This window comes from Carcharodon carcharias, chromosome 14 (assembly GCF_017639515.1).
Source record: "Carcharodon carcharias isolate sCarCar2 chromosome 14, sCarCar2.pri, whole genome shotgun sequence".
In the NCBI taxonomy this organism is placed as follows: domain Eukaryota; kingdom Metazoa; phylum Chordata; class Chondrichthyes; order Lamniformes; family Lamnidae; genus Carcharodon; species Carcharodon carcharias.
In genome coordinates this window covers 3,237,999-3,246,796 of record NC_054480.1, presented here as the reverse complement: position 1 = coordinate 3,246,796, position 8,798 = coordinate 3,237,999, and the positions used below count along the sequence as shown (strand labels likewise).

At 45.4% G+C, this 8,798-nt stretch overlaps 1 long non-coding RNA gene across 1 annotated transcript; it reads right to left on the bottom strand.

The window, feature by feature from the left end:
* Positions 1 to 255: 255 nt before the first annotated feature.
* LOC121287330 lies at positions 256 to 3,380 on the bottom strand. The gene is made up of 2 exons (XR_005945173.1): positions 3,299 to 3,380; positions 256 to 2,611 (listed from the first exon to the last, which is right to left on the bottom strand). It is a non-coding gene; the product is annotated as an uncharacterized LOC121287330 (long non-coding RNA).
* Positions 3,381 to 8,798: the final 5,418 nt, after the last annotated feature.

The window sequence follows — 8,798 nt, the reverse complement described above, 5'->3', positions numbered from 1 at the left end:
TAGGTTGATAATGGAAAAGGGCAAATGGCAATCCAGAATAAGAATAATTAACTAGGGGAAAGCCAAGTTCAGGGGGGTAAGAATGGATTTGGCCCAGGTAATTTGGAATCAAAGGTTGGCAGGAAAAACGATGGCTGAACAATGAGCTGCCTTTAAAGAAGAGCTCAGGCACAGTCAAGGTATATTCCCACAAAAGGGAGAAGTAGGACAAACAAATCCAGAGGTCTCTGGATGACAAAAGAATAGAGATTAAGATAAAGAAGAAAAAGTGTATTTATGACAGATGTAAAATAGGTAATACAACCGAGAAACAAGCTGAGTATACAATGTTCAGAAGGGAATTGAAAAAGCAGATAAGCGAAGCAAAAAGAGAGAGCATGAAAGGAGACTGGCAGCTAACATAAAAGGGGATCCAAGGGAACCTGTAGGTATCTAAATCGTAAAAGGACTGACCTAAAAGGGGATTTACACCTGGAGGCATGAGGCATAGCTGAGGCATTAAATGAATACTTAGTCTCTGTCTTTACCAAGGAAGATGTTAAAGAGGAGGCAATTCGGATACTTGAAGGGTTTAAAATTGATAAGGAGGTGGTATTGGATCGGCTGTCTGTACTTAAAACACCAGGACTGGATGTGATGCATCCAAGTATACTGAGGGAAGTTATAGTGGAAATTGCAGAGGCACTGGCCATAATTTTCCAAACTTCTATAGATTCAGGGATGTTGCCAGAAGACTAGACTTTACACCCTTGTTCAAGAAAGGGTGTAAAGATAAGCCCAGCAACTACAAGCCAGTCAGTTTAACTTTGGTGGTGGGGAAGCTTCTAGAAATGATAATTCAGAACAAAGTTAGTTACTTAGCAAATGTGGGTTTATTAAGGCAAGCCAACAGGGACTTGTTTAGGGAAAATCAAGTTTAACTAATTTGCTGGAGTTCTTTGCAGAAATAACAGAAAGGGTTGATGTGGGTAATGTTGTTGATGTGGTGTACATGGACTTCCAGAAGGCATTTGATAAAGTGCTGCACAACAGACCTGTGAGCAAAGTCTACTTGTGCAATAAAAGAAACAGTAGCAACATGGTTACAAAATTCGCTGGATGACAGGAAACTCAGTAGTGACTCATGGATGTTTTTTTGGACTGGAGGAAGGTTTGTAATGGAGTTCCCCAGGGATCAGTGTTGAGACCCCTGTTCTCCGATTATTCGTAATGATCTAGACCTCGGTGTACAGAACACAATTTCAAGTTTCCAGGCCAAAGGAAACTTGGAAGCACGGCGAAGAGTGAGGAGGATAATGTGTAAAACTTTAAAAAGGACATAGACAGGTTGGTGGAATGGGCAGATGCAATTTAATGCAGAGATCCGTGAAGTGATTCATTTTGGTAGGAAGACTGCAGACAGACAATATAAAAGATACAATTCTAAAGGGGTTGCAAAAGCAGAGGGACCTACATGCATTTGTAAATAAATCATTGAAGGTAGCAGAACAGGTGACTGCGTGGTTAATAAAACATACAGTATCCCTTTTATGAGAAGGGTCATAGAGTACAAAAACAAGGAGGTTATGTTAAACCTGTACAGAACACTGGTGTGGCCTCAACTGAGTATTGTGTCCAGTTCTGGGTGCCACACTTTAGGAAGGATGTAAAGGCTTTAGAATGACTGCAGAAAAGATTCATGAAAATGGTTTCAGGCATAAGGAACTTCAGTTACCTAGATAGATTGAAGAAGTTGGGACTGTTTTCCTTGGAGAAAAGATTGAGAGATTTGACAGAGGGGTTCAAAATCATGAGGGGTCTGAACAGAACATATACAGAAAAATTGTTCCCACTAGTGAAGGATTGAGCACCAGAGGGCACAGAATTAAGATAATTGGCAAAAGAAACAATGGAAACATGAGGAAAAACATTTTCAAACAATGAGTGGTTAGGATTTGGAATACACTGCCTAAGAATGTGGTGGAAGCAGGTACAATCGAGAAATTAGATTATCGAAAAGGAGGGTTATGGGAAGAAAACACATTTTTCACTGTTAAATCTTAATTTTAATTTAGGGAGCAGAGAATCTGTTATGAGTCATGGGACAGATCATTTCATCCAAATGACAATCAAATCACACAGCAAACCTTCATCCCATTTATTTACAAATGCACAAGCTGATGTAAATATTAGGAAATAGATTGATGTCACAGTTATGAGTGACGGCATTGGTGAAAATGACACTGGTGGTACACCTGACCCCCAGTCCTCATGTGAAACCTCCTCTGTGCAAACTGGTGCAAGCTTTCAGTCCTGGAATTAGATGTTGACCAACTCTAATCCACTCTTGACATTTATACTTTGGACTCTGTCATTTCCTGATGCACCCCCGACATGACCTCCTGCAGCATCCCAGGGCTCAATACCAGTTAGTGCAAGTTATCATGAAACGCATGTCATCCACCATCTTGCCCCCGAGGGATATCTGGGGAATGTTGCGGTGCTCAGCCTGGCTTGGCTGACTGGAAGAAGCGGTTGATTCTGGAGTAGTTGCTTCCTTTTCTGTTGCCACTGCCTCCTGGCTCAGCTTAGTTGTTGCTATGTGTCCATTGCTCTGTTCTCCACCCATTGTCTGTCAGGGAGTTAGATCAAATCACAAACGTCAGTTAATTGCAAAAATTCATTAGACAAACATTAGCCAACTTTAATTATGCCAGCCACAAACCTCGTCCTCCCACTGCTGACCTCTACTCCTCCCCCGCAGCTGACCTCTACTCCTCCCCCGCAGCTGACCTCTTCCTCCTCCCCTCCTGAATTCTCCCTCTCGCTAATGACCATCCCAATTTTTCACTGTTCCCTCATATCCCTGACTCTTGCCCCTCCCCCACACCCCATTCCCTGACTCTTGCCCCTCCCCCACACCACCATCTCTGACTTACCCCCTCCCACTGACACCAGTGGACAACCCAGACATCCTGTATGACAGCTCTGAAATTGTTTCTGTAGGTTTCCCATACACCAGCCTGACCAGATAGAGAGTGGGTAGAGGGGTGTGGTGCTGGCCGGGGTGGGGGAAGAGAAGGTGGTGATGTCTTTGGAGGTAGGAATGGGTAGGGTTTACAGGAAGGAGATATTGAAGGGGGATGGCATCTGGTTGGGGAGTCTACTGTTGGCAGGGGGAGGGAAGAGTTCACAAGGGTGGGAGGTGTGTGTGTATATATTTGGGGGAGGATCATTAAGCTGGCAATAGGTTGGATTGGGACAGTGGGGTAGCACTCTAATCCTCTTGGCCCACAAGCAATGCTGGAAAGGCACTTACCTGGTGGATGGCACTTCTCACCTACTCCCACCTGCTGGGTTTCCCCAAGGCCAGGAAGACATGTCCGACACTTTGCTCAAAATAAAAACCCTTAGAGAGGCACAGAACGCTCCTTAACAACTGACACCACTTGGAGAGTAAATTATCCCCCCACAGTCTTGCACGACCTCCTGTGAGATTACCTGCACGCTCCCCATCCCTGTCCACCACTTGGAATGTATGTAATATTTCAAATTGTGGGCAGCAGAGAATTTAACTTCAGTTTTGTTACGATACCCGTAGAGCCCGAGAACTTTCTAAAAATTAGGGCTGACTAGAAGGATCACACAAGATTTCAAGTTTAAGACTTTTAATGTAAGAAACTAAAAGCAAATGACTAAACACTATTTCAGTAGACAACTTATACTCTAAACTATTGAAAAGTTTTCACAATTAACTTTTAAAACATCTGAAAATCCCCTTCCATGATTATAGTTTACTCTGTTCTTTAAGTGGGCACTTCATTCTCCAGGAACCAGTCCAAAGCTATTCTCAGCTCTCAATATCTTGCTTCCTTTCTCAGCTTGATAACTTCTAATCCCCAAACTGATTTCCACAGTGATGTTTACCCTGAAGAATCCATCCTTCTAGCCAAAGCTAGGCGAATCATCCAGCCTCATTTAAATCTTCACAAACTTGGTCTCTTCCATCTGAGTGCAAGCCTCCTCTCGAATTTTGTGTGAATAATAGACTGGATGCCTCTACTTCTCTCTCTCATTCTTGCAGACTGACCGTGTCTGAGATGTTGAGATATCTTAAGAAAAACCCTATAATGCAATATGACAATGGCTTGCAATGGGCTTTTCCCTCTCAAAGCCAATCTCCATGGCAATGTGAATTGCATGGGCTTTGTATCAGGTCGAAATGTTAATTAGCTATCCTTTAGGCCCCCAACTCCATTCTATCTTGAAATTAAAAAGGTAAAAGTATAACTGTTTGCACGACCTGACATTTCTAACACCCTATGAGACTTTGGAGACCATCAGCCTTACCGAGTCATCACATTTGCCCCTGGCATTGTCTACTGGTGTGAACTTCTTGCACCTTCTTCCCACTAAATCAGTCTGGGCCTCACTGTCCCCATAGCAACCACACCATCCTGGCATGTTGTCAAGCAGCGTTTGAAGGTAATATGACACTCTTCATTATCCATTTTACCTTAAACAGTCAATCCCAAAATAACAAACTTATAAACTTTGTATTTGTAACAGATTTGAAAATAAAAAGTTGGTCTCTGTTACTAAGTGAACAGAAATCCACCGCACTGTGGCTACAAGAGCAGGTCAGAGGCTGTGAATTCTGCAGTAAGCACCTCACCTCCTGACACCCCAAAGCCTGTCCACCATCTACAAGGCACCAGTGAGGAGTGTGATGGAATGCTCTCCACTTTCCTGGATAAGTGCAGCTCCAACAACACTCGGGAAGCTTGACACCATTCAGGTTGGAGCAGCCCGCTTGATTGACCCCATCTGTCACCTTCAACATTCACTCCCTCCACCACTGACGCACAGTAGCAGCAGTGTTTACCATCTACAAGATGCACTGCAGGAATTCACCAAGGTTCCTTCAACAGAACCTTCCAAACCCACGACCTCTACCACCTGGAAGACAAGTGTAGCAAATGCATGGGAACGCCTTCACCTGCAAGGTTCCCTCCAAGCCATTCACCATCCTAACCTGGAAATATATCGCTGTTCCTTCACTGTTGCCGGGTCAAAATCCTGGAACTCCCTCCCTAACAGCACCATGGGTGTACCTACACCACATGGACTGCAGTGGTTCAAGGCAACGAGGGGTGGGCAATAAATGCTGGCCCAGCCAGCGACACCCATATCCCGTGAACAAATACATTTTTTTTCAAATCCTTTAAGGAAGGAAAGCAGCAGTTTCCAGTGTGAACCCCAGCACTCATCATGGTCTCAGCTTCATCCAAATCTCAAATTTATCCTTTCAATACTGAAGCAGACTGACCACCCTCCCTTGAGGCACACTCTGACACTCTCTTCTGAGGCGCACTGACCACCCAACCCTGGGAGACACTGATCACACACTGCTGAGCATTTATTTGTTTCCACGCTTTTAGCTCAGAGGATTTACATTCCATTATCAGAAGTTGTTAATTCTGTTCAGGTGGACACAAATGTCTAAGAATAATAGAGCAATTGTCCCCATCTTTTAATCAACACATCCCTAAATCAATACTGATTCATGGCCTATTCATCTTTTTATTCTTTCATGGGATGTGGATGTCACTGGCAAGGCCAGCATTTGCTGCCCATCCCTACTTACCCTTGAATTGAGTGGCTTGCAAAGCCACCATCTCCCCCTAAATTATATGTGGGGTCTTGCTGTGCACACATTCATTAACCCAGGGCACCAAGACCAATTGTCATCACTGTTTCTCCCCTAAGACAGTTAACCGAGCACAGACTGAAGATGGAGTCTGGGACTGACAAGTATGGTCTGTCTGGATCAGCTCTACATAAATGAGCCAGTGAGGGAGCCTTGTTCACATTCTGGGCTAACAAGTGAGTGTATGGGTGTTACTGAAGCTATACCCAGTGTGCACCCCATACTAGAGGTAGCAGAATGATAAACTTCCAGACACAATAAGAATCACACTGACATCTGGCATCACTGCAGCTCGAGCTGGGTTTTTCCAGGAAAGATATGTAGTAATTTCGATCCACAGACGGAATGATGTAATCTATTCCCCAGAGCAGGTTCTTTAGTAATTTGAGTTGCCGCTTACTGGAATCAAAACCTTTCTCGTACATCACACAGAGTGATCAACCTTAGCATGTTTGACATCCTTGAAACAGAATCCAAAATATGGAGACTGATTTTGGAGAACTCATTTCCAGCTCCATATCTTTTTTACTCCAATTTTCTCCTTGGGAAAAGGATAGTGTCCTCGGCCCAACCATCTTCAGCTGCCTCATCAATGACCTTCCTTCCATCACAAGGTCAGAAGTGGGGATGTTCACTGATGATTGCACAATGTTCAGCACCATTCAAGACTACTCAGATGCTGAAGCAGTCCATGTGCAAATGCAGCAAGACCTGGACAATATCCAGGCTTGGGTTGACAAGTGGCAAGAAACATTCGTGCCACACAAGTGTCAGGCAATGACCATCTCCAATAAGAAAGAATCCAACCATCTCCCCATGACATTCAACGGCATTACCATCACTGAATCCCCCGCTATCAACATCTTGGGGGTTACCATTGACCAGAAACTGAACTGGACTAGCCATATAAATACAGTGGCTATAAGAGCAGGTCAGAGGCTAGGAATTCTGTTGTGAGTAACTCACCTCCTGACTCCCCAAAGCCTGTCCACCATCTACAAGGCACAAGTCAGGAGTGTGATAGAATACTCCCCACTTGACTGGATGAGTGCAGCTCCCACAACACTCAAGTAGCTTGACATTGTCCAGGACAAAGCAGCCTGTTTGATTCGCACCCCATCCATTGTGTTAAACATTCACTCCTCCTGCCACTGATGCACTGTGGCAGCAGTGTGTGTACCATCGACAAGATGCACTGCAGGAACTCACTTAGCCCCCTTAGACATCACCTCCCAAACCCCCGATCTCAACCGCCTAGAAGGGCATGGAGTAGTAGATGCATGGGAAGTCCAAGGAATGAAATTGGACGGACCACCCAGCATTGACCTAGGCACCAGAAATGACAACACCACAGCCATCCCTGTCAACCCTGCAACATCCACCTTACTAACATCTGGAGGCGTGTGCCAAAATTGAGAGCGCCATCTCATAGGCAAGTCAAGAAGCTGCCTGACATAGTCAGACTTAGGGGATCATACCTGACAGATAATGTCCCAGACTTCACCGTCACCATCCCTGATTATGTCCTGTCCCACCGGCAGGACAGACCCAGCTCAGGTGGCAGCACAGTGGTATACAGACAGGGGGGAATTGCCTTGGGAGTCCTCAACATCACCTTTGGACTCCATGAAGCCTCATGGCATCAGGTCAAACATTGGCAAGGAAACCTCCTGCTGATTACCACATACCACCCTCCCTCAGCCGCTGAATCAGTGCTCCTCCATGTTGAACACCACCTGGGGGAAATACTGGGGGTGGCAAGGGCGCAGAATGTCCTCATTGATGTACAAAGTCCATCGCCAAGAGTGGCTCGGTAGCACCACTACTGACCAAACTGGCCAAGTCCTAAAGGACATAGCTGCTAGACTGGGTCTGCGGCAGGTGGTGAGGGAACCAACAAGAGGGAAAAGCATACTTGACCTCATCCTCACCAACCTGCCTGCCACAGATGCATCTGTCCATGACAGTATCAGTAGGAGTGACCACCGCAGAATCCTTGTGGAGATGAAGTCCCACCTTCACACTGAAAACACCCTCCATCGTGTTGTGTGGCACGATCACCTTGCTAAATGGGATAGATTTCAAATAGATCTAGCAACTCAAGACTGGGCATCCGTGAGGCACTGTGGGCCATTAGCAGCAAGAGTTGTCCTCGAACACAATCTGTAACCTCATGGCCCAGCATATCCCCCACTCTACCATTACCATCAAGCCAGGGAATCAACCCTGGTTCAATGAAGAGTGCAGGAGAGCATGTCAGGAGCAGCACCAGGCATACCTAAAAATGAGGTGTTGACCTGAAGCTATAACACAGGATTACTTGCATGCCTAAGAATAAGCAGCAAGTGATAGACAGAGCTAAGCAATCCCACAACCAACAGATCAGATCTAAGCTCTGCAGTCCTGCCACATCCAGTCGTGAATGGTGGTGGACAATTAAACAACTCACTGGAGGAGGAGGCTCCACAAATATCCCCATCCTCAATGATGGAGGGGCCCAGCACATCAGTGCAAAAGGTTGAAGCATTCGCAACAATCATCAGCCAGAAGTGCCAAGTGGACGATCCACCTCAGCCTCCTCCCGAGGTCCCCAGCATCACAGATGCCAGTCTTCAGCCAATTCGATTCACTCCACGTGATGTCAAGAAATTGAAGGCACTGGATACTGCAAAGGCTATGGGCCTTGACAATATTCCAGCAATATTTCTGAATTGTGCTCTAGAACTTGCTTCAATGTGGAAAATTGCCCAAGGACGCCCTTACACAAAAAGTAGGACAAATCTAACCCAGCCAATTACTGCCCATAAACCTACTCTCAATCAAAGTGGACATTGACAGTGTTATCAAGTAGCACTTGCTTAGCAATAACCTGTTCTCTGGCGCTCAGTTTGGGCTGCACCAGGGCCATTCAGCTCCTGACCTCATTAAAGCCTTGGTCCAAACAAAAAAGCTAAACTCCCGAGGTGAGTGAAGAGTGACTTCCCTTGACATCAAGGCACCCTAGCAAAGCTCATGTCAATGGGAATCAGGGGCTTCAATACTAATGTTCCCTCCATCATAAGGTCAGAAGTGGGGATGTTCGCTGATGATTGCACAACATTCAGCACCA